Source organism: Stegodyphus dumicola, chromosome X1 (genome assembly GCF_044657685.1).
Source record: "Stegodyphus dumicola isolate Sdum_Otavi_A_Nest chromosome X1, ASM4465768v1".
In the NCBI taxonomy this organism is placed as follows: Eukaryota; Metazoa; Arthropoda; class Arachnida; order Araneae; family Eresidae; genus Stegodyphus; species Stegodyphus dumicola.
The window spans coordinates 83,238,837-83,265,208 of NC_140780.1; the positions used below are offsets into that span (position 1 = coordinate 83,238,837).

The following is a 26,372-nucleotide window of genomic DNA, read 5'->3' on the forward strand; positions in this document are numbered from 1 at the left end:
TGAGACTGGAAAATTGATGAAATATCAAGGGAACATTTTAATAAGTTTGTTGCTGATCATACTCCGTAATATATAGGGATTTGGTTGTAATTATCTTATATGCAATTTAAATTTGTATTTTAGATGATGGTGATTTCAAGTTCGTCATACGATTAATTTTTTTTCAAGGGATTTACTTTTAATTCATCGCAATGCTATCAAATTGTTTTTGTATATTCCTTCATATTAACCCTCATTATGCTACATAAATGCTTACACTATCACCTCTTATCTTTTCCTGCAAAACTGTTTTTTCTGTGTTACCCTATTATTTAATTGATAAGTGCTAGGTTCATTTTGTGTACTTGGTTTCTTGTGTTTAAATTGATATCCCTGAAAAATGGGAATTTACCTTCGTCAAAACGTTGAGTCCTGTGTATAGAGTAAAGAATAACTGGTAAGAAATTTGTTTTTACGCGGTGTCTATTTCCTAAAAATTTTAAATAGTTATAACATCTTAACACTGGCATCTATTTTTAACATTTAAATAAAATCAATATTAACTTAGTGGGATTATTCTTCTATTTTTTTTGGTGGGAATATAAAAAAAATAATACTACATGGAAGTGAGATAATTACATATGTTTTTTCTGATGCGCCGAGAAAAAAAATATTATATCATTTCATCAGCGTTGCAATTATTCTGCATATTCTTATCTAGGCTTATTTCAGGGAAAAAAATTCAAAAAATAAATCACAATATTAAATCATTTTAATTAAAATAACGAAAGATTAATTGGTCTTTAAAATACATCGTTTCTCAGTAGTTTAATCCTTCCTGCTTTTTAATCCGGAAACACTTATCTTGAAGTTTAACAAGCGAAATAATTTACTTTTTTCCCCCTTTTATCTTCCAAACATGGCGAGGGGCGCGGCTACAAGAATGACGTCATCACCGCCCAATGTTGAAACAAATGTGTTATATAAAGGTCTGTTCGCTCCCCTTTGGTGAAGCGCATAAAAGTTTGTCCGCGCAGATTTCAGCATCGTCAGCTCCTAAGAGACCGAGTTTCGAAGCCAGCGTGAGCTCCAGCTTTCCAGAAGTTTTCTCTGCCGATTTCTCTACACAAGACATGCTTCCCATCAACTTGTTGAGTCTTCTCTTAACTATTGGCTTGCTCCTTCTCTCGAATTTTGGCAAACTGGAAGCTCAAGGAGCAAGTCATGCCGCCAGAGAATATTTTGATGATTCGGTAAGTAAAAAATAAAACTCTAATTATACATTAAATGACATAAAATTAACAACACCATATATAATTCACGCTAAACCTCAGTTCATATTTTAAATAAATCAAAAACGGGATTATTTTATTTTATCTAAAATTACCGAATTTTTTGATGATTCCGTAGGTAAAAAATAAAGCTCAGATTAAAAAATAAAGTTATGATATAGTGACATAAAATTATATACAAAACTCATACTAAAATTCAGTTCATAGTTTAGATAAATAAAAATATTTTCATCACATTATAACTTATATTTTCATCACGTAGCATTTACACTAAATAAAAGTAAAATCTTAAATGCTACGTTTAGTTAGAAACTGCAGCCTGTATAAATCAAATATTACAATAATCTGTTCAGTATTATCTTGAGCATCTGTGCTTAAAATATATTAGTTAGCAACTAGTGTTTTGACTTTGAATGTATTTGAGTAAATTTAAAAGCAAATAATATGGTGATTATCATCTCAAATACCTTTTAAAGTGTATGTTTTGTTCTTTAACATTCTATTTTTTAGCAAAATCACATTGAAATTATCAATATGCTTAGTATTATTATTAAATATGCTTTTATAGAAAATATTAAATATGCTTTCAAAGTAATGTGACTCCCACCTTTCACTGACTCCCTCCATAAGTCGCAGCAAATTCAGTTAAGTACTTTTAAAATTTTGAAATGCATATGACATGTATATAAAATTTAAATTTCAGCATGCATCAAAAAGTTTAATTCTATGAAATGTGCCTTAGGGAAAATACGGTGTACTTCCTGTTATCGGGTCTGTAGGAGATTTTCGGCTAGATAATCGAATAGTCATTTAATCCGCGAAAGAATATAATATAACGTTTCCTATTGTAAACCAGTTGAAAAGTCATTAAATATAATGGATATAAATATTTATTAAATGTAGATTTATCTACTTAATGTAATTAGTAATTTTCATTAATTTTTAATTAAAGTTTTTCTTCAAGAAAAACTACTATAATATTCTTTATAGAGATAGTATGAAAGGCTGATAAATGTTTTGGCATTTCAATGTATCTCATTCTTCATTTCAATAATTAACGTATGTATTTATTCCGTAATTAACGTATGTTAATTATTCCGTTTCCATTTTTATTGGTTTCATCAATTTCATATCAGTGAAAATTAAAAGAAGGAGTGACAGTTAAAGAAGGTGAAACTATGCACACGAAGTGACCACGATGCAAAAGACACAGATAACAATTCTAACTGCAGACTGAGTTTAAAAACAGACAAAATTGTTATTAGCAACTATTTCATTTTCTTGACGAGTTTTGTTTCTGAGTAGCGTAAACTGTTTTTTTTCCTTTGCAACGAAATTAGATTTGCGAAAAGAGAAATTCATGATTAGAGCTGGCTAAAGACGAGTTCGGTTAATGAACTTCGGTCGCTAACCAAAGTCACGGTTACAGCGAGAACAGATGCGGAAGTTCGGTTACAGCGAGATCAGTCACAAAGAACTCTATCATACATAAATAAATAATTTAAGGTAATCATTAATTACAAATTAAATTTCAATCCAATAAATTGATGAGTTTTAACTGATGTTCGTATTTGTAAAAACTGTTGTGCTTGAAATATTCATTATTTTAATTAGTAGTAATGAATATGACTCAATATTGCTGTTTTCAAGTATGTGAATAAGTTCATACACTGTGACGTAAGTATTCAGACTCAAAATTTAATTTACAAAGTCTTGAAACTTATTTATAGGAAACATTTTTTAATTCTGATGCCCTGAAAATTTAATATTCATATTTTAATTCTTTGTTGGATAATTAGAAGTTTATCAAAATTTAAAAAATAGTAATACTAATAATAGTTGTAAAATAGATAGCATGTCTGCCTATCAAACAGTTATTTCTAAACATATTTTTAATTGAAAAGCTTTTCTTTAATTCTTTAATTTTGTTTATTATACTTTTATGAAAACTATGAGATTCTAAGCAAATCTTAGAATAGTATACGCCTAATAATCTTAGCAGTCGGGGCATCATTACCAAAACCTTAAACTAATATAGTTACTTATTCAAAAGTGCATCTTTATTTTAAAAATTTCAGTTTTCACAGTATGTGTGAACTTAAGTAATTTAAAGGTATAAATTCATTCTGAGAAGAACTTTAATCTCTGCAGTCTAATGTGACAAACATTTTAAATGTCATGCAAGCAGAATTGAGGTAAAGCAAAGGTAAAATACCTGTAAAAATATTCAACCAATTTCAGAGAAGATCGGTGTTGGCGTATTTTATTATGGCAAAGCACACTAGGGCTATCTGCCTAAGGGAAGGGATGCCTTCGTGGAGGACTTTCTAAGGGAAACTAACTCGCATACACGTTACAAATGGGGAAAACCACGAAAACACCCATGCAGCCAGCCCGTCCGCGTGATTCGAACCTCGGACCGAACCACCAGTGTTCAGCGACTTTACCGCTCGGCCGCAGGTGGGCCCAGAGAAGATCGAATGAAGATTAAGGTATATAGTGTTGTATTTGATATATTGATGCTATTATTAACACATTATTGCTTTTAATTTTTCTATATATTTGATTAATTAATTGTTGTAATAGATTGTTTTATTTCATTCTTGTTTGATGAACATATATTGTTTCCAGCTGCATATCGTGGCATCTGATAAGTAATATAAAACGCTTTAAATCGCGTAACAAAGAACAAAGAACTCTAGTTTAAAACCCAGTAAGACGTACAAAATTATTTAGATGTATTAGTCTTAGTGCAATGCTAGTATAACCCTCAATTAATTACTAAAATATTTATTTATAAACTAAAAGAAAAATCAACTGTTAACATTTATTTTGAAGCAGAACGCAGTCGGTTAAGAAATTAGTAGTGGAATCTAATAAGGTAGTTCGCATATTTAGTTTTCTAATCAGTTGAAGTCATTTTTAAATTTAGCGTCATCAAGATGTAACCTAATTTAAATAGATTTTAAAAGCATTTTAAAGCAGAATTGGGTTTTTGTTTTATACATTAGGCAATATGCCACCGTTTTTTTCATCAAAATTCCTAACAAAAAGGCGTAAAACACAGTGAACACGCAAGCGTTTTAGTTAATAATAAATAGCTGTTACATAATCTGTGAATCTTGCTTCTGCCTTTAAAAAGATTTTTTGCAAAATTATGCTTATTACTCAACGGTTTTCAATCTAATAGTCATATTTTTAGAAATTCATATCATTGCGCTGACAGCCGATGGCATGAAAATCTCAAATTGAGGTTTTGTTAAGTATAAAAACGTCATTTTATTCGCAATAGGTATTGCTCAGGAAGGCAAAAATTAGTTATATGAATAATTAAAAATATATCAAATAATTATACGCATGGCAATATACTGAAAATGTGTTAAAATGCTCTCACTTTCATGATTCAGGTTAATCAGTTAATAAAACTCAGATGGTGAAATTGAATAACTAGATAAATAATAGTATTAAGCTCTTAGAGTGCATGATATAGTATTTCAACTTGTTTATTATAGTCTAACTCATAGGTGGGGAACCTGCGGCCTCCGCGAGGTTCTTGTTCGGCCCTTTGCCACCTAGTACAAAATGGTAGAATATTTAGAAATGAATTTTTCCTCTTTTTCATAATATGGGCGAATCTTATATATTTCACATAACGAAATCCAAATTTGACATTTAAATGCAATCACTATCGCATGGAAAGTTAAAGAAACCAAGAAATCGTAAGAAGTTAAATACGTAGTTAAAATAAATGCTCATACAATTTTTTATTGTACTAAGCTTTTCAAATATGGTGATTTAATGAATCCTAATTAGCTGCATTTTATTTAATTCAAATTATAACAAATCATACCTTTATCTTAATGAGTGTTTTTCTTTGTAGGCACCAACTTAAGTCTCTAATATAAAAGCACAACAGATGTCATATATTATATTTGGGTCACATTATCCACTGTACATCTTAACTACATGGACAATATTAAGAAAAAACTTTCTTGTGCTAATTTAAATTATTTTTAATTATTATATTAAATTTTAATTATTCCCAAACGTTTAGTAAATATACAAATTTCAGTGATGGAATTGCAACTTGAGCAAATTACTTTAATCTAAGGTTCCTTAGGACGAAATCAAATCCTCCACACAATTCTTCTAGATTTCAGATTTCTCACTTCCCCAAACATTATTGCAACTGTTTTGAAATGCGTCTCTACTTCGTTTAAGCTAGGCTACAGCATAAGTTTTCTGAAAGTTATCTATTTTGTTGTCTAGTAAAAATCTTTTTTTAACTGCTCAAACATTCATTCTAAGTAAGAGAATCTACCTACTTCTATATTCATAGATTTACAATTTAAAAGACGACTCATCTTTTACGAAGCGAAGGTAAACAATATTTCTTTAGTCATTAAGTTTCGCTTATTACATTTAACTCTCTGTACTGGGCAGTATTTTCCCCTACAAATATATTTTATAATTCAGTTTGACCTTTTCTACTATTACATTCCCGACAGAAATAAAATTTGGCAATGTCCACTTGTAGATTACCTGTAATTCAAAAGCTTTTAGATCAGAATCGATTCAGTGATCCAGTTTCAGTGACGGTCTTCGTAGTGTGTATTTTGAGCAAAGCTCAAAGTTTCTTTCATATTTGACGAAAAGGCTATAAGAATAAAGTGGAATTTATTAACATTGAAAAGGAAAATAAATGCTTTTGCACTTATTTAGAAGTTAAAATTCAAACATCAGTCCTTGGCCATCACGACAAGACATTTTGGTCTTCTAGAACTTAGTGATGTAGGTAAGGTTTAGTTTTTTTTAACTAACAAAACACTCGACGTTTCGAACAAAATGAAAGATTCGAATTCGATTTCTGTAGAAATGTCCTCGTAATTACTGTTACGGTATCGATATTTCTAGATCCTTTTCAAATTTTTAGACTTGAAAACCTATTTCTGACTCTATTAGAGTATCATACAAAGCAGGAGTTAGGATATTTACTGCACTGGAATTATGAGTATAATTTACTTCCTTGCACTAGAAATAGAGCATAAGATTATCTCTCTGGATACAAAAGATCTAAGTGAGATATGTCCTGTTTAATGGCAGTTTTTTAATACAGAGCCATCAATTTATTTCTTTTACATGATCGTTTTTGGGGTTTGGCATTCCAGCTTTAGTAGTGGCCAACGCCTCTGTCCTGTGCCCTCCATTCAAAAGAAAAAAAAACACTGTACTTTTTAATTCAGGGCTATGTATGCATCAAATTCAGCAAGCTTCTTTTTAAAGTTGCCAGTAGCATTGTTTCTCTTTATCAAAATTCACGAGTTTTTCAGTACTATATTGCAACGTTTTACCTCCTAGGAAGGGAATCAGAACTTAACGCATTTCACTGCAGGAGTTCAGATCGATTATCGATTATGGCTCCTATATACTCAGCAACGATAGTTCTATAGAATATTGGAATTTTTATAATAAATATGGCAAGCGTATCTTGCGTAAATGATGGCAGCTTTACAATATGTTCAGTCCTTATCAGATTTTTCTGTGGCCCTAATTGTCGATATCTTCTTTATGTCGAATGCATTAAAACAATAATATTAATAGGTTGAATAGATAATAAATCAAATGAATCTTCGAGTTCAAAAGACTTCAGTCAATTAATTTCAGCAAAAGCTCAAGTAGAATTACAAGCAAAGAATACCGAGAATTTAGAGAAGCACATATTCAAGTGAGTGACACTTGTTTATGGTTGTAAAAGGCAGATGAAATCATTCTGCTAATCAAATTAATAATCCTTCTTATTGAAAATAAAGACTATAAAAATTACGCTACTAAATGTTAGTTTATTTACTTTCCAAATGCAATTCAATTTCACGTGTTTTCGAGAAAAGTCACATTGAAAACTTCAACTCTCGATTCGAGTCACTCTTCGATTCAATCACATAATGAAGTTCAGCATATGACTAAGACCCGCAGGAAAATTCCGTAATGGCTGCCACCAGAAGCCTTTAAACTTGCTTTAACACATCCTTAAAAATTTGCTCATTATAAATGTAAAGAGCTCATTATAATGTCTCTTCTTGGTTAACACCGACTAACCAAAATATTAGAAAGACACCTAGTGTGCCTGTGAAGTACAGTGGAGTAATAGCCAGGAATTGTTTACACAAGCCACGCTTATCTCGAGAAGGCTTAGTTGTCAATGCGTTTAGTGTGAAAATAGGCATGAGAAAAGATTCGAGTGACCTTAAAAGAGGCACGATCTTGAATTAAAAAAGACTCGGATCCAACATCTTTGAAAGAACTAATATTCTAAGCATTTCTTATGCAATAGTAATTTGGATGTTCAGAGAGTGAGAGTTGAGCAAAACCCCTTCAGACAGTAAGGACCATTTTGGTCGGTAAAGTTTGGTAAACGAAAGAGGTGAAAGGTGGATGGCACAAATCGTCTTATCGTAGCTGACTACAATAAGTGAATCTCAAAGCATATCCAAATGCACAACACGATTGACTTTATAATGGAAGGCTTTTTGATAGGAGGAGATCGTCAAGGATGTCTATGCTATCATTGATAAAGATATCAGTTTCTCTGTGTTCCCTTTATGCCATGAGGAAAAAAAACCTGGTTATTCCAATAACTCTCTTTTTCTACTTCATCATGCCCGTGATAGGGTCAGAGTACGGAGCAGACAGAACGAATTCATAGATCCATCATGCCAAATGATAACTCTTGAAGCTAAAAAAAGCCACGGAATTTTGGTCTGTATAATATTTTACTGCAGTACAGTAGGTACTTTGATATGTCTGGGAACAGCTCTCTACATCACAGCTTACTTAACGTCTTTGCACATTATATAGTGGCTTATAACCGGAATTTTCCCATGCTGTAGATGGCCACATTCAACAACACAATACACCTTGTCAACGCTCCCGATTGATATAAAATTTATTTAAAGAATATGATTCCAAGATACTGTTTCTGTGTCGAGCTTAGTCCTCTGACATGAGTGCTATTTGGCATATGTGGAATAAAGTGGAAAAAGGTATTTCTCCCGCCTTCGTGGTGCAGTGGTCTGCACGCTGGGCGCGTATTCCAGAGGTCCAAGGTTCGATTTCCGTCGAAGGCTTTGCTCATTTTTCATCTTGCCTGCTGCCAAAAATACCTTATGTCTCTACAGTGGCGCCCGAACTAAAAGGGTGGTAGACGATGATTCTCCACACCCAGGATTTGGCGATTGGGTCCCCTATAACTCCAGTCGCCCTATAAAAGGGGGAGTATATAAGGTATTTCTCCCGCCTTCTTAACATGCCTTCGTGGTGTGGTGGTCTCCACGCTGGGCGCGTATTCCAGAGGTCCTTAGTTCGATTCCCGGCGAAAACGTTGCTCATTTTTTCATCTTTCCAGCCTCCAAAAAATCTTAATGTCTCTACAGTGGCTCCCGAACTAAAAGGGTGTTGGATGATGATTCTCCACACCCAGGATTGGGTGATTGGGTCCCCTAAAAAGCCCAGTCTCCTTTAAAAGGGGAAGTATATAAGGTATTTCTCCCGCCTTCCTACCGTGCCTTCGTGGTGTGGTGGTCTGCACGCTGGGCGCGTATTGCAGAGGTCCGTGGTTCGGTTCCCGGCGAAGGCATTCCTCATTTTTCATCTTTCCTTCTTCCAAAAACAGTTACCTAATGTCTCTACAAAATTCGCTGCTAAATTAATATTACGGAACAACTAGTTTAGAATTGTGCTAGCTTCAGCTAAATCTCTTTAATTAGTCATTAGTTAGTTCTTATTTCTTAAATTTTGAGTTTGAGCCCAAGTGGAGGCTTTGCTGTACGCCCTGAGAAAGGGGCAGACTGTTAATTTTTTTTTGAGCAAATAAAGGGTAATTAACCCTTCTTGAGTTTACGTTTCTGTTCTCGGACTTAAGCGATTATTCGCTTAGCAGTTCACTAGGTTCCTCGACACTAAATTTAATAGAATAAAGGTTAGGAATTCGACTAGCGTACATTTTTCACTTCACGTGCAAGTATGTTTTCGTTTTATGTCGAATACTGTAACCACTAAGAATTAACTGTTGTATGTAAAATGTATGTAGAAATTTTGAGTTCAAGGATTAATTAACGAAAATTAAGTGCTAGTGTTTTAGACCATCAATATACATTTATTTGTTCTGACGTTTCCTAACCGGGATAGTGATTAGCGAGGCTGACAGTACCGAAAGTCCCAGGTTCAAATCCCGGAGAAGGCATCGATGTTTGTAAGTGAATAGTGTCTTTGATACAAGGAGGCACTCTAAATATGCGGCGAGTAAAATGTCTTCTCGAGAGGTTAGTGGTAAAGGAAAGGGGTAGGAGACCCTCGGATCCCCCGGGGTGCTCTCCATCAAAACTAGGGGCCGAACTGAGTAAAGTCGTACTGCCACTTGTATGCTGTTCAAGGCTCTTGCCAACGAAAGACGCAATCTCGTAAATCTTGCCACAATGATATCGTGAGCTTGTTTTGATGTTACTGTCAGAAAAGTGAGATTAAGTCGCATCAACAACAACACCATTTGCCCTGACGGATGTTAAGACACTTTCTTGCTCGGAAATTGAATATGAGTCTTTGAACTGCAGGTTTTCTTTCCCAGTTTCAAATTTCTGCATTCAGTGTTAGAAGTAGTCATTTTAATAAAGCGTAACATTTTCTTCACACTTACTACTATATAAAAGAAAGCTTTGTGTATGTATAAACAAAGTCAATTATTTAATAGACACATTTTCTACTCTTTAAAATTAGAGAGAGAAAATGTGTAAAATATAATTATATTTGTGGTTTGATACTATTTTTCGGTTTACCAGAACTTCCAGGTGGTATTTCGCAAATCCCCAAATGATGGTTTATTAGAACAAAATTATAAAACAATCAAAGAATAAATACATGCAGAATGATAATTTGCATGCTGTATTCATTTATGAGTCTCATTCGTTTATTTTTATTCATTAACTGTGGTCAGCAACATTATATGTTTTCAGTTAGAGTTTATTCACACTTTTATAACGGCTCGTGAAGGGGTCTACACGAACTCAATAATTCAGTAAAGTTCTGGACATCATATAATTTTAGAAAAATACTACTTATTGCAGTTTAATTGATTAAAAGAAAATGACACTCACATACAAACACGTTTGGTTTCTCACCAGTAACTTGATTATAGATTAAATATATATAGAGAGAGAGTGATTCAAAAATATTTGGCAAAAATGAAGCAGATTTCGTAATCGAATGTGTGAGAGAAAATAGCACACTGAAATGGCATAGGACGCCGCTGAAACGTTAGTTATAGCATTCTGCTGGTGTAAATCATCATTCCTCGTGCGAAATTTGGGCGATGTGTATTGTGGCGAGTCGGCATGTATTTTATGTATGGGGCTGCTGAAGAAAACAGAGCAGCTCTCGTAGATTCGGGAATCGTTCTTTGTAATTCCTGTGAGTAGCTGTTCCGTTTTAATCACAGTCCTATAGATAAAATGCATGTCGGCCTGCTCCGCGTTCGTGAGCGATGTATACTGCTTGAAGTTCATATAAGGAATGAACATTCACGCTAGCAGAATGCTTTTATCTCCCATTCAACAACACTTTGTATCATATCAAAGCGGCATTTCTCCATATACTGTTACGAAATTTACTTATTTCACTCCCTTCTACATTTTTCTAGATATTTTCTAATCACTTTGTATAGCACGGATGAGGTACACAGAAGAAATGATTAAAACAGTACTAGATTTTACATCAGCTACATAGACCGCATTGAGTAAATGTACTAGTTAGAGAATTATAAAATGCTGCAGTCTGCTTACTAAAAGGAAATCAACTTGTAGAGACATTAGGATTTTTGGAATCAGGAAAGATGAAAAATGAGAAACGCCTTCGCCGGGAATAGGAACCCCAGACCTCTGGAATACGCGCCCAGCATGCAGACCACTACGCCATGAAGGCACGCTAAGAAGGCGGGAGAAATACCTTATAAACTATAGTTGCAATTTGCTTTTATGTAGACATATATACATGACTAATAAATAACTAATTTGATAACCAATAAGTAGCCAATTTAATGTGCAAATTTTGTGAAACTTTAAGGAAGTGTTTCCGATGAAACAGTGTGAAAGAACTGCATCAATTAGAATACTATGAACTGCATCATTATGTATGCTATAGCCAAAAAAGTACAAAAAATGATTCTGCTGAATTATAATCACTCAGTAATAAACAGATAGCTGCCTAATCAATGTAAATCGATGATTAAACATTTGGAAATTTAATTATATTTGGCGATGTAGCGTTGTTTTGTCACTTCTGAAATTTTAGAATTTTGCTAAATTTCGTCAGAAATTTATCTTTTGGCTGTCTAACTTCCCTCTAAGGATTTTTATGGAGGACCATATAGAAATTCAAAAATTAATTTAAACTGATATCGTAGTTTTTGAATATACAGAACTAGCAAGAGTTTTTAAACCGATCTGAAGTTCAATATTGACTGTCTTCTACGTTAGTGTAGCAGTACAGCACTTCCCGTGAGCAAATTCTGCTTTAAAAAATATATAGTTGAGAACACAAAGCAGGACTTTTCACTGCTGTAAATGCTATGACAAACATTTGTACCCTTTCATCCTTTTATTCCCTTTTTTAGCTTTATTATAATTTAAAACTTTGTTATCTTACTTTTTTATCTAATGATTTTCTCCTCATCAAAGTTACCAAAGCCAGGCTGCGAAAAACATGCAAATTAAGGGAAATTAATTGCCGCTCTGTACTTTATTCTTTCATTAGTATCAGATGAGAACGCTAAGGCGTAAAGAATTTGATTTACGCTTTATGTGAAATTTATTACGTTTTGCTATCTAACGGAAAGCAAAGACCAAAAAGAACTGCAATATATTAATGTAGGTAGTTATTTAAATGCATCACTGTAACTAGCCTTGTAACATATTTGATAGAAAGATCTTTGAATTTAAAGTCGTAACTAAACCTGATTTCTTACAGAATAATGGAAATGATTATGTAAAATATTTAGCTACAAGTAAGTTGAAAGGAAAAAAGTATTTATCTTCTTCCTGCGGTGGGTATTTGGAGAACCAATGTTCTGTAAATTATTAAATAGCGTTAAATTCAGCGGCAAATCATATCATTTACTGCTATTAGAAACATTTAAGTTTGAGAAAGGTTCCTTTCATTTATTAATAGTAGTATCAGAACAATTGTTTTCAGCACTGTCTTTTACTTTGGAGCTAATTCAAATTGTGAGTAGGTCCGTCCAGCTGATCCAGTAAAGCGTATTAGCTATTTAAGCGCCGCTAGGGGATTTATTTACTTTAAAACGATTCAAAGATCAAGAATAAGTGAAAAAGTGAATTATTTACAAAATGCAAATGAAAACATAAGAGAACATAATTACGGATTAAGAAGGTGAGCACAAATGCAACGCTGGCAGTATGGTAAAAACTTCTGCACTGGAGGAATTTATCCAGGCTTTATTTAGATATTTTCATTGCTATGAATGTTTGATTTTTACAGATGTTATTTGCTTATTCATATGAGTTACCTGCAGCAGGCTTGCGAAGAAGAAAGTTCCTGGACAGTTAGAGAAGTAATGGTCAAAATCATCGATCACCCCATATGTGCAGTGGTCATTTTGTCGCAGGCAAAGTGATATTAATTACTCGTACAGAGATCATACCCTGGCAGGTATTATGCATATTGTGCAAAGCCATTAGTTAAAAGTTGGTCTACTTTTGTTATTTGCCACAAGGTTTCTAATGCTTCTTAGTAAGACAAATATAGAACAATGTCGTTACCGTAGTACTGTAGTAGGCCAACAAATGGCAAAGGGAAATGGCAGTAAAAAAGACGCTGATCTTCTTTATTTGTACTTTTTCGAGCCTAAACGTGCAAATAAGGTAGAAGAAGCAAGGGCAACGTATTCAAAATAACTAGAATGTTGGCATTGATTCCTGATATCATAAAAGCGAATATAAATATAATTTATTATTGCAGCTGAGTAAAGACATTTGAAGAAAAAATAATCAGCATATTAAAGAAATATTTTCGCTTCTTTCTATATGATCAGTTTGTACAAGAAAGTCATTAAAATGTAAACTAATTCTTAAAGCTGGTAGACGTTTCTTAATTGCTACAAAAGAATTTTGATACGATCAATAAAGGTGCTTTCACAAAAACATAAAGTGTATTTATGTATTTAGTAGAAGGATAGTTGTTAAGCTTTTGTATGCATAAATACACTGACTACCAATAAGTATTTGGACACCTATGCAAATGACGATATCTGCGGTCCTAAGGTACGTCACGGACTCTGCCGGTATATATCGTGTAGGAAACAGCATCGGCTTTAGTTGCATGCAGGATGCCTCGCAGTTCGGAGCTCTCTGATTTCGAGAAAGTTATAATTATCGGGTATCACAAATGTGGCCGATCCTTAAGGGACATATCTAGCCATCTGAAGTACCCAAAATCGACAGCGGCCTATGTGATTAAGAAGTGGAAGGTGAGCGGTGATTGTCGGAATGTGCCCAGAGTCGGCAGACCAACGAAACTGGGAGATAGAGATCGACGAGTGCTGTCCAGAGAAATTCGGAAGAACCGCTCCCAACTGCTGGCCCTCATCCGCGAGGAGTTTCAACAGGCATCCGGGAGTATTGTTTCAATGAATACCATCCGTAAAGAAGCACATCCATAAGCCTTTGATCACAAAGTCCAACCGCGCTGCTCGGTTAATGTGGTGCAAAGCACATCGAAATTGGACCGTAGATCAGTGGAAATGGGTTCTTTGGAGTGATGAATCAAGGTTCACCTTTTACCTTTCGGATGGCAGGGTCTGGGTCTGGTGTCTACCTGGAGAATGTCTCTTGCCAGAATGCAATGGGCCAACAGTTAAGTTCGGCGGAGGTGGAATTATGGTCTGGGGGTGTTTCTCCTGGTATGGGTTGGGACCCTTGCTCCCCATTCATGGTAACCTCAACTCCGATGCCTACTGCACTATTTTGGATGACAATGTGCCTCCTACGTTGTGGCAGTTTTAGAGGTTGGACCCCTGTTACTTTCAGGACGATAATGCCAGTTGTCATGTTTCGACGTTAACCAAGGCTTGGTATGGTGCCAATGGAGTTCATCGAATGGACTGGCCTGCCCAGAGTCCAGACCTGAACCCTATCGAGAACCTCTGAGACGATTTGCATCGCCGAATTTAGGGGTGCACTACCCGTGCAAAATCGGTGAAGGAACTTCTATGTCTTCTCCAAGCCGAGTGGAAGAAAATACCACTAGCTGTCATACAAAGACTTGTGGAAAGTATGCCCCGGAGGGTCTACGCTGTAATTACCTCTCGTGGAGGCTCTACCAACTATTGATTTTGAATAATGTTAGTTTTTCTTTTCTATCATAGGTGTCCAAATACTTATTGGTAGTCAGTTTATATGCCTCTCTATTTCTGTACAGTTACTTATTTATGTTTTAAACTCAGTTGACAATACAGATTTTTGTTCTTTATTTAGCAGTTTTGCTTTAAAATATGCATTCAAATTTTCATGAGAGAAAAATATCTTCTAAATTATGTCTAATATCGGGACGTGTAATTTTCACGTGTAATAAATGAGGTTTGCTCGTACAAATAGCAATACATTTGTTTAAAATGAGAAATATTTCCCGAACGAAGATTTTAGTTATTTAAAAGAGAAGCCAGTGTTAATCTCTGAAGTTATTGGTAAAAATATTTCAACCAATTAAATGTAAAAATCATCTGAAAACTCTTTAAAAAAGAAACGATTTTAAGAAGGAAAGTAAAAAGCTTTGAGTTTTTAGTAATGTACCATTTCCTTATTAAATCTCACTGTCAATAAGATAACAATTTTTACCAATAAAATGTTAAGAATGGTTTGAAATGTATAACTTTCTGGCTTTGGATTGCAATTTAAGACTAACTAATGATGATGAAGGAAAGATAATTACCTGCAGTTTGACATCTAATGAGGTTATTTTAGCGTCGTTGCTAATCCTTCTTACTCGTATTTGTAAGGGGAAAAATCTATCATTTTTCTTCCTTTTTTGTAAACAAGCATTCTCAGTTTTAAATTTCGGTAATTACTGCAACAACGTTCTAATAATATGCACGTAATTAAAGATGGCGAGTGGTAAAATATTTTTTCAGCAATTTTGCTATAATTTATTTCTTCTGACGAAGAAGGATAAGAAGGTATACGTTGTATTTCAAATTACTCTTACTAGTTTCTGTTATCCATTAAAGGGCAATGTTCTTCCGTGATAAATGTGCTTTCGGAAAATTTATATTTTACACAAGAAATACACTCGTTGTGTAAATAAAATCGGAGCCTGTAATTTTAAATTCGTCTTTTTGTGAAATGTTTTAATAGAAGGTAAATAAATAAGGAAGGTAAGCATTCTTATAATTTCATTTTCTTAATATTGCTATTTGCATTACGCCACAAGCATTTGTTAGTAATTGGTGCTTACCTATTCTTCTGAATAAGTGTATTGTGACTTTGTTTGAGCATTTACTATAATCGAACTTTTCATAGTGTTATTTTAAATTGTATTCTCAAGCATAAGTCACTGTAGTTCGGATAAAAGGGATAATGATTAAAGCCTGAATTAAACTGCTGAATTAATGTTTTTGTTTGCTTTGTGATTTAAAAAAAGTACGGCTGGTCTTGTAAAGAATTATACCATTTCCCCCTCTTACGCGCTGTTGTGCATCTAGTCGACTAGAACTGCAGTTGAAAAACTCATGGTTTAATTCCCGGAGATGGTGGTGTCGATTTTTTTGTTTTCTTCTCTGAAAAAGGCCTAACAATCTCTGTAAGCGTACTAAAATGTTTTAACCGAATGTAAAAATCTCGAATTCGTTGAGCATTGTACTATTTATTTTAACTCGGTACTCGAATATTTATACAAAGTTGATGAAATTCTAGGAATTTGATGTGTGTGTGTGTGTGTGTATTTAATTTAATTATGGCAAAGCACACTAAGGCTATCTGCCTAAGGGAGGGATGCCTTCTAAGGGAAACTGGCTCGTATACACGTTACACATGGGGAAAACCACGAAAACACCCATGCAGCCAGCCCGTTCGCGGGATTCGAACCTCGGACCAAACTACCAGTGTTCAGCGACTTTACCGCCGCTGGTGGGCCCCTAGGAATTTGATGAAGCATTCATTTTGTAGTACTACTGTTATTGGCTCTTTACTCAATACTAATTTGTTTAAAGCAAAAAATTTTTTTTTAAATCAATGATGCTGTAATCATGTGACTTAGCGCAATGTAAATTTTAAATTCGCTTTTGCTCATGCATCCAGAAGAAAACTTGCCGCGACCTCTTAGTTTGTAAATGAATCTCTGTACCTTCCTATCATCCTTCATATTTAAAATTTTTTTATATCAGTTTCAGGTCTTTAATAAGTTTTGCGGAGAAACTAATTTTCTTTTCGGGGGAAAGTAGTCAATATCCTCATGACATGAGTAACATGTTTGCAAGGCATTTTTATTCTGATCAAATTATCCCTCAGACTTATACGCTATATCATTCTCAAGGAAAGCGGACTCACAAGCCCTGTTTGAATAAGGTTTGTGTACCCTGTCACATGGTATAAATGAACCAACTCAGGTAGCAATCTTTCCGAGGTAGTTGTTCAATATATACGGATGCATTTCTTTAAACGAAAGTTTTATTTATAGAGAAATAAGTGAACTTTGGGAGTGAAGGCTACATTATTCATTATTTTTAGTTTCTGCTCTTTCATGACATGTGAAAGCAGTTTTGTTAGTCTTTAGGTTATAATTAGTACAGATTATCCTTTCCATTTCAGAATTTTAGCACGGAACTCTGTAGATGCTTTATGCTGAAACCTTATACTCCAGTCTTTATAGGCACTTAAAACTGATTAATTTAAAAGCATCAAATGTTATTTGGTTAAAACTTGATCCTATTATCTTTTCTTTTATGCAGTTTTATAATACCAGATAATACATTGATTTTATTCTATCTGTAATTAAAGCTTCCTTTTTTATATTCGATAATTTTTATACTTTCCAGTTTATTATTTTCTAAAATTATTTAGACCATAATCATTAACTCATGGCATAATAAATCTATAGGTTTAACAGACCGTATGTAGATTAAAGCATATCCTATACGAAAAAGATGTGAGTAAACTTAATTAAAAGTTGAAAGGCCTATAAAAATAGTATACAGAAAATATACCTCGAAAAAGCATTTTACAGTAATTAAACTGACCACAAAATTAAGAATTTAATTTAATGAGGAAATTAGTTGCTATTATATTATAAGTTATTTCTCCCGCCTTCTTGGCATGCCTTCGTGGTGTAGTGGTCAAAACGCGCGGCGCGTACTTGAGAGGTCCGTGGTTCGAGTTTCGGCGAAGGCATTGCTCATTTTTCATATCTCCTACTTCGAAATAACCGAATGTCTCTACAGTGGCGCCCGAACTAAAATGTGGTGAATGATGATTCTTCATCACCAGGATTTGGCGAGTGGATCGCCTAAAACTCCACTCTCCATTTAAAAGGGGGAGTATAGAAGGTATTTGTACCGGCTTGTTGGTTTAGTGGTCAGCATGCTCGACTCGAAGTCGAGAGGTCCGTGGTTCGAGTCCCGGCGAGGGCATTGCTCATTTTTCATCTCTTCTGCTTCAAAAAATTACTTAATGACTCTCCAATGTAAACTGAAACAAAAGGAAAATAATTCAAAATATTTTACTGTAAATTATATATATATTATGAAATATAATTAAATATTATTTCTTGCTCTGAAATTTTTTTCCTGCTTGTTTAATAAACACTTATTAGACTTCTGAGCAAATGAACATATTATTGTAAGCAATATTAATAATTAACAATCGTGTTTCTTCTCAAACATAGTGACAAAATTTGTATCTATTGAAAAAGCTTTAAAGCAGTTTTCTTAGATCAAAGTTATATTCCTTTGTTTTCGAAAGACATTTTAAAATATTTTTTCAGCAGATCTGAAAGTCTCTAGGACATTTCACCCTTAAATTCATCATTTGTCAATTTTTGTTGAATTTTTTAGGTTGAATTCATTTCTCAGCAGACAAATTTTATCGCCCTGGTTTACAGTTTAGAAAAAGATCCATAACTTAAAAGCATAAAAGTGCAAGTTTAAGATACTGTTGCATGCGTACGGGTTCGTAATAGATTGAACGCAGAAGTCCGATTAAAAGGTAATAAAATTTATTCTTATCACAAGAAATATGACAAAGCTGGAATTTTCCTCAGCGATATTCTTACAAGTGTTCACAATATCAGGCACTAATAATCAGTAGAAAGCAAAGAACGCAATACAGCCAGTAACTATACTTTAAACTACTAAAAACGTTAAGATAAACAACGCAGTTCAAAAAGAAAAGAGAAAGCTAGTTCAGTTCGCGCGGAACTAAAACATATCGCAAAAATAGTAACTAAGCAAGTACGCTGAGATGTTCTCTCTCTGGCTTTTCATAGCATTTTAATCGGTCGCGAGAAATTTCTAGTAATTTCTTTGCTTCTAGTGATTTCTGGAAAAGAACAAGAGGAATTATGGTTACAGCTAACATAGTAGTCAATTACATTTAGTCAAATTAAATATAAATTACTGAGATAAACTTTTATTTAATGTTAAATGTACGTGCTGCAGTATTTTTACTTTTTCGGCATAACTTTGCCTTAAAATTTGTCACGCGCTACATTGCACGAGGAAATAAAACAATTTTAATTAGAATTCTACTAAAAATGCGTAACTAAATACAAAATTCGTAACTTTATATTCAGGAACTAACATTTGCGTCTATTAATGTTTAAAATATGCTATTTGATTAGAAAATATAGTTAAATGGAATGCTTTCAAATTTATATGGAGCAGAAATTCAAGTAGAAAAATGTAATCGTCAAATTTTATCCATGCAATTTTCTTGTAATTTTTATCTTAAAGCATATATCCATCTTAAAATGGCCCACCAGCGGCCGAGCGGTAAAGACGCTGAACACTGGTAGTTCGGTCTGAGGTTCGAATCCCGCGAACGGGCTGGCTGCATGGGCGTTTTCGTGGTTTTCCCCATGTGTAACGTGTATACGAGCCAGTTTCCCTTAGAAAGTCCTCCACGAAAGGCATCCCTCCCTTTAGGCAGATAGCCCTCGTGTGCTTTGCCATAATTAAATACACCAACACCATCTTAAAATGTTTCGTAGGAACCACACGGAATGTTAAGAAAATCGTAATCAAAAGAAGCGTTGCGATTTTTAGCCAAATTGCTAATTTTTTGGGAAAAAAAAAAAAAAAAAAAAAGAAATAGAGAAAATGATTAATGGCCTTTCTGGATACCGTATAAAATGTTGATAATTAAGAAAATATTACTGCGTTTAGCATTTATAAAGCAAGAAATATATTTTAGTTTAATTGTTTTCTTGCATTACAAAAGGGCAAATACGCATTTGCTTTGAAAGAGGAAAAATAATTCGCCGACGTGGCCCACATCAATTGCATCAAACAAATTAAAAACTTTCAGCATGGTAGTCCACAGTCTTTTGATTAAACTAATAGTTCTCAAACTTTTCTGACAACAAGAGTTATTTTTCTTTCAAATTTACTATAGGATCTCTCCCACACATGCAGCAATTGGAGGAGCAAGTTTGTTGATCAACAAACACAAGAAAATGATTGAAGCTGTGAATGACAACCCCAGTGTGGGCAATCAAATATTCGCTAAAACAGCAGACTCATTTAGTTGGTATGTTTGTAAAGCGAACATAACAGAGTTATGAAATAATATACGACGCCATTTCTCCACCTCCCTGTAGGCCCCAGATTTAATTAAATATACTTTCAACCTTGGTAAGTCATCCCTATGTAAACTTCGTATGCTCTAAGTTTGATTTTGTCGAACGCTTCGGTTTGAATGATTATAGATTAGAATTTGCCAGTAGTACAACACCCCTTCGAGGCGATGTTTGATAAATCAATTTAAAGAACTTTCTTTTATTTTCGGTTCGTGGGAAATGAAGGAATTACGCGAGATACTAATGAATAATTAAGTTTGAAGAGTTATTAAAAGTTTAAATATGAAAGTTTTAATTTCCATCACAGGATTCCTTCCTTCCAAAGTTTTAATGAGATTCATATTCTTTAAAATTATACAGGCCTAGATGTTTTAAAAGGAGTTGAGGACTGGCACAGTAAGATCTCTCTTTTTCTTGCAAACCCGGAAGAGATGAATTTACTATAAAATTCAACTAATAATAGATCAAGATTCACTTCGAGAATGGGAATATGGAATCAACATAGCCGTTTAGTTTATTCATTATGTATATACGTATGTAGATCGAGAGTTCCAGTTTTCGCTTTGTATTTACTCAAATTACAAAATGAATGATTCTTTATGGCTGTTAAACTCTGCCGTCATGTTCCCTCGAAATGATGTACAGTTAATTTTGAAAAGGATAATCTTACCAAACGAATACCGAATTAGATCTTTCTTTAATAAGTAGTTAGAAGTGAAGAGAGTCGTGGAACGTTCTCAAATTATGTAGTCATTCATAAAATAAATAGAAATATGATAATTTAAGTAAGCTGTGCGTAAAGTGCATCTATTTATTTTGCTTTCTTTCTTTTTCTATTTTTAAATAACCAGAATGTTGCTTGATATGTTCAAAATGTACATTTTTAGTGTTCGTATTGTTAAAATTCTCATTTATGAAAATTAGCAAAATTAAAAGTTATAATTTTCAAATTCGCTGTCGAATTTCAGCTTCTGTTCTGTCTTCTTTCTTTTAATATTTTATTCTTAGGCTAATGTTTCTATACAAATTATTTTTACAAGTTTAAGCATTTCTTTTCTATTAGTCTTCATGCGTTTAGCGAACTGGCATCTGAGTATATCGGAACAGTTTTGCATCAACAATAAAGTTTGACTAAAAACTAGCACTTTAAGCGTTTACTTAATATATTTTGTAAAGACTATGTAGCCTTTTACTTTTCAACAGGAGACGTAAAAAATGCGCAATACCCTCTCGGGGATACATATTTCACAAGTGCACATCTGTGTAGAGAGGGGCTTTAGGTTGGACCAATGAGCATCCAGTAATATTTCTGTCATGTCAACATGACCTTTCGCGTGCTTAAAGATTTAGGCAAGATGGTTGAAAATATTTTGCCTTAGAATTTTCTGTACAAAATAATTAAAGCATTGCCGATTTCTTCTGAAAATTTTCATTGCGAAGTTAGATCAAATATAAGCAATTGTGAAGCACTCCCTGTTTGAAAGAATTTGAAATCAACACAAACACATGTTGGATACTCCTAAAAATATCTATGTGAAATATTACTTAATACGTGGTAAATAAGATGAAATATGTGATAAATATCTGAGCCCAAATGCTATCTTTAGATAAAATGATGCAATGAGAAAAATACTTACACCAATTATATACGTAAATAGAAGTCAGCACATTTTATTGCCGTCTGTATGAAAAAGATGTTCTATAATAATAGCCAATGCAGAATTTTATTCAAAGTAACGATTACTAATTTGCACTCGTATACATTTATTGTATTAAATTTCACAGTTAATAATTGTTATTCTTAAATGCACGATCTAAACAAGAAATACTCATGAAACAGAATGAATTTATCTTATTCACAACGAATATATTCAGTTTATTCACATATAACTTTAATGTGTTAATAATGGATATAATCAGATCATACCCAATATGTATTCTGAATCTTATACTTTAAAAGTCGAAAGAATGCAAACGCTGAAAGAAGAAAACACTATATTCATTGTAACACTTTTAGTCCTTCTCAGCTCAATAATAAATATGTACACCTGAATTCTCTTAATCCACAGGTGTTAGTAAGTGTATAATACTCGAGACTAATCATAGCTTGAGTCATTTTCTTGATGTAAAGAATATATCTTCTTGATGTAAAGATAATATGCCGGGAAATTCAATCCAAATATTAATGCATGATAAAAATCGCAAAAGTGAAATGTCAGCGATTAATTAAACTCAGAAAACGAAAGTACTTCGACATTTTCTACTATTATGCCATATATTTATAACTGCGAAACAAATGCAAATTAAAACATAAGCAACATACGCTCACATGCACGAAGATTTAGCCTCACAAATTAGCTCAATAGAAGCCCATATGTCCATTTTCGAAACCCCTCCCTCAGTGGCGACGCTGATGTGCACTTGTAAAATATGCCTCAGAGATCCTAGTTCCGGACCTTTCGATTTCCAGTTGGATGTGCTTTACAGTTACTCTACGAAGGCATGAGTAAATTAGGGAGAAAACATTACATTCTCTTCCATTTAAAGGACGACTGAGGAGGAGGGGACTTAAATTGTCAAATTCTGGTCGTGACCAATTATCGTCCTCAACCTCTCAGCTTGAACGCCACTATTGTTGTTTTGCTTATTCTCGATAGATCTGACATATGTCAAATCAGCTCCAGAAGGTTGTTGACCGCCAAAAAGTCTATAATAATAGAGGAATCGGATGTTAAGTTCCCCTTAGAAAGTCCGATGCATCTCATAATGTGATCCGGTGAAGCTGGATGGTCACAGCATTTTTTACAAGTGGGGGGTGCATTTTTCTGCCATTATCAAAGGAAAGACATTTAAGGTAGCCACTTGTTATTCTATCCAGAGCAGTCTGGAAGCCACGGTCTCATTTGATTTCCAGCAGAGAGCCAGTGGATGTGGACGCCACTGTAAAAACCATTCTATTCCAGCCAGAGCAGTCTGGGAGCCACGGTCTCATTTGATTTCCAGCAGAGAGCCAGTGGATGCAGACGCCGCTGTAAAAACCCTTAGTAATTTTATTTCGAAGCAGAAGACGTAGAAAATGTGCGATGCCCTCTCTGGGATTCGAACAACGGACCTTTCGATTACTAGTCGGGCATGCTTTCCAGCCTCCCTTTACACTCGAAGGTACAGTGTAAGGAGAGAGAAACACCTTACAATTTGGAAATAGCGATAAAAATTAAAAAAAAATGTTTAAATTACTTTATTAGCATTTTATTAATAAAATGAATTATTACGTTTAGAACTCAAAATTAGTCATACAGTTAATGCTAGTGTATTGAAACGTTAACAAAAGTGAACAATTATTTTTTTGTGAATAAAACTAAAATGACAACAGATAACTTTTTATAAGAAATGGAAAACAAGTTTAAAGTGATAATTTTCTGGCTTAATCATATGGAAAGATTTATTGAATTTAAGTTGGAAACTCGTGATCATTAATAAGATAGCAAACATACTAAAATGTTTATTTAGATTCTTTTATTCATAGTGTAAAATTTATAATTGTGTAAAATTATATATTCTGATATAATAATTGTAATTTAGTTTCCGTCATGAAGACCAAAGATCGCTAATCCTTCGCTAATTCTTTTCTTAATTTCCGAAGAGAATAAAGATGATTTTAGTATTAGTTTGCAATTTAGGCCACTTCATTAAAATCTCAGTGTTTGACATTCTAAAATGAATCGAAAAATAGCTACGAAAAGTGAAAATTCAGAGATATATTTTTTTCTTGCTGAGTAACTGCATAATGCATTTTAATTTTAAAATAAATTCGTCTTCTTGTTTTTTGTAGCAACAGGTATAAGGACATATTATGAAGAACATTATATGTATTTTAGGTTAATGGATTTTAAGATATCAAACAATTCTACTAATGCAAATGTGTAAAAACACATTTATATGCCGGAATAATATACAGTATCAGGTATTTTCTCCCTCCTTTCTGCATGCCTTCGGGGTGTAACGGTAGCATACTTGGCGCGTATTCGAGAGGTTCAGGGTTCGAGTCCCGACGAGAGCACTGCCCATTTTTCACATCTCCTGTGGGGGAAAAAAACCTTATAACTCTACGACAGCTTTCGCTTTAGTAAATTATAACAAAGTACCTATTATGGAAATGAGCCAAACATTTAAAAGTACGGATGCTAATATTCCCTTAGTTTATGATGACTTTAGATTTTGATACTATTACCTTAGTTTATCGCTACTCATTTCTTTATGATATTAGATTATTTCCGAAAGTTAAACAATGATGAAATATATTACTGTCATATATAAATTAGAAAATAATTGTAGGCGTCACATAAACGTATGATATTAATCTAGATCTAAAAAATTTTTCTGTAATGTTTTCCTCCTACAAATTTTCAAGTTACAGCTTACATCAAGCCTTGCACAGAAATTATTCGTTAAGTGATATGATAAAGTAATACGATTTGATTTGAAATCTATAAGCGAAATTACCAAGTTCTAGAAACTTACGAAATCAGAAAAATTTAACTTGTAAATTTAATTCGCCTACCTCATTTTCTGTTTAATACTACAAGTGCAGTTTGAAGCCAGTAAGATATAATTAATTGTCACCAGAAACTATCTTAAATTACATGCAGAATGTTTTGTAATAAATATTCACAACTACTAAAATACTTTTAATACTGAAATCTCGAGAACATATTAATTAATTACCTCTCGAACTATTAAAATTAAGGGATTTTTTTATTGCTCTGAAAATCTGATAAATATAAATCTCTTTGCTTAATGTTTAAAAAGCTGTCTAAATAAAGTTGTTAAAAATGTCGAGTGCTGAGGTCTAGAACAAATACTGTTGTATAGAGGAATTTTTTATAAAATAATTAATAAAAACCATAACCGATTTATGAGAATCATATGTATTTGAGCTGCATAAAAAATAAAAAATAAAATGTTATTTGTATTTTTCAGAAACACTGTATGTATTGTAGTCTGTTCAAAATGTTTTACATTCACAAAAAAAGTTAGTTTTTTACTTTAGAAACAGCAACTTTTCTTACTTTACTGATAAATATTCTTTCACTCACAGAGTAAATTTATTTCAGTCGTTTATGACTTCTTTAAATTTCTTATACTTTTCTTACTTACAAATATTCTATCACTAATACTTATAACCTTAGGAAGAGTAAATTTATTTCAATCGTGTATGACTCCTTTAAATGTCTCTTAAAATTAATGAAGTATAATCTTAATCAATTAAGTATAACTTAGAGCCATCTATGTAATAAACTATACGGTCTTGATTTTGTAACTATTTCATTGTCAATATAATAACTATAATTAAATTAATAAGTGAATTATTTATCTTCTATTTAGAAACATATTACTTTTATCATGTTGATGACCAATGTGAATTCTAAAATCCCGAAGTCATAGCTGATACACAGAAGTCTTAACTTATTTTTATCCATAGATTTGGATTTATCCATAAATTAATTTTTATCCATAGATTTGGATTTATCCATAAATTAATTTTTATCCATAGATTTGGATTTATCCATAAATTTATTTTTATCCATAGATAGATAGTCTTAACTTATTCTTATCCATACATTAATGTAAAAAATTAACCAACCTGATTTATGTTGTTATGTTTATTGTTATATTTTTATTTATATGCCTTATTGTGTTTCAATTTAGAAGGCTAGTGGATACCAACAATACCTGGAGAACATTCTCAAGGATAGACAGTACCGGCTATCCCTGCCTCCAAGTGATGTGGAACTTCTAAATGCCCTGAGGAAGCGCCAAATCAGATATCATCCATGTTACTTCAACCCTGTTTCTTGCTTCAGAAGGAAGTGAAACTCACTAGCTGAAGACCTCTGATGGGCATTTCTTGGAAAGCATTCGATGCAGTATGAGAATTCAGAAAACGTTGTGTGTTAGATATTGAATTTTTGTTTTCGCCGTTTTTGTGAATGTAATGGTTTGGTAGGAGTGATGATCGCTTTTTTACAGTAGTTTTCGGGAGTACGTGTATCTTACTATAAATTTCGTAAAATGTGTGATGTTGTTTTATTGGAAATAATAATAATTGCATTTGTAAAACCAGTAGCTCTTTTTATTTATATTTATTCTTCTGGAATGAAAATATGAAGCAAATATTTGTAATACGATTGTTTTTAGATATTGAATAATTGGTAACTGAATAGAAATATTAAAAGCTTTCCAGTCTGTGTA

At 33.2% G+C, this 26,372-nt stretch overlaps 1 long non-coding RNA gene across 1 annotated transcript; it reads left to right on the forward strand.

Annotated features, from left to right (window-relative positions):
- The first annotated feature begins 978 nt into the window (after positions 1-978).
- Positions 979-26,372, forward strand: LOC118202762 (uncharacterized). The gene is made up of 2 exons (XR_015038808.1): positions 979-1,232; positions 25,830-26,372. It is a non-coding gene; the product is annotated as an uncharacterized LOC118202762 (long non-coding RNA).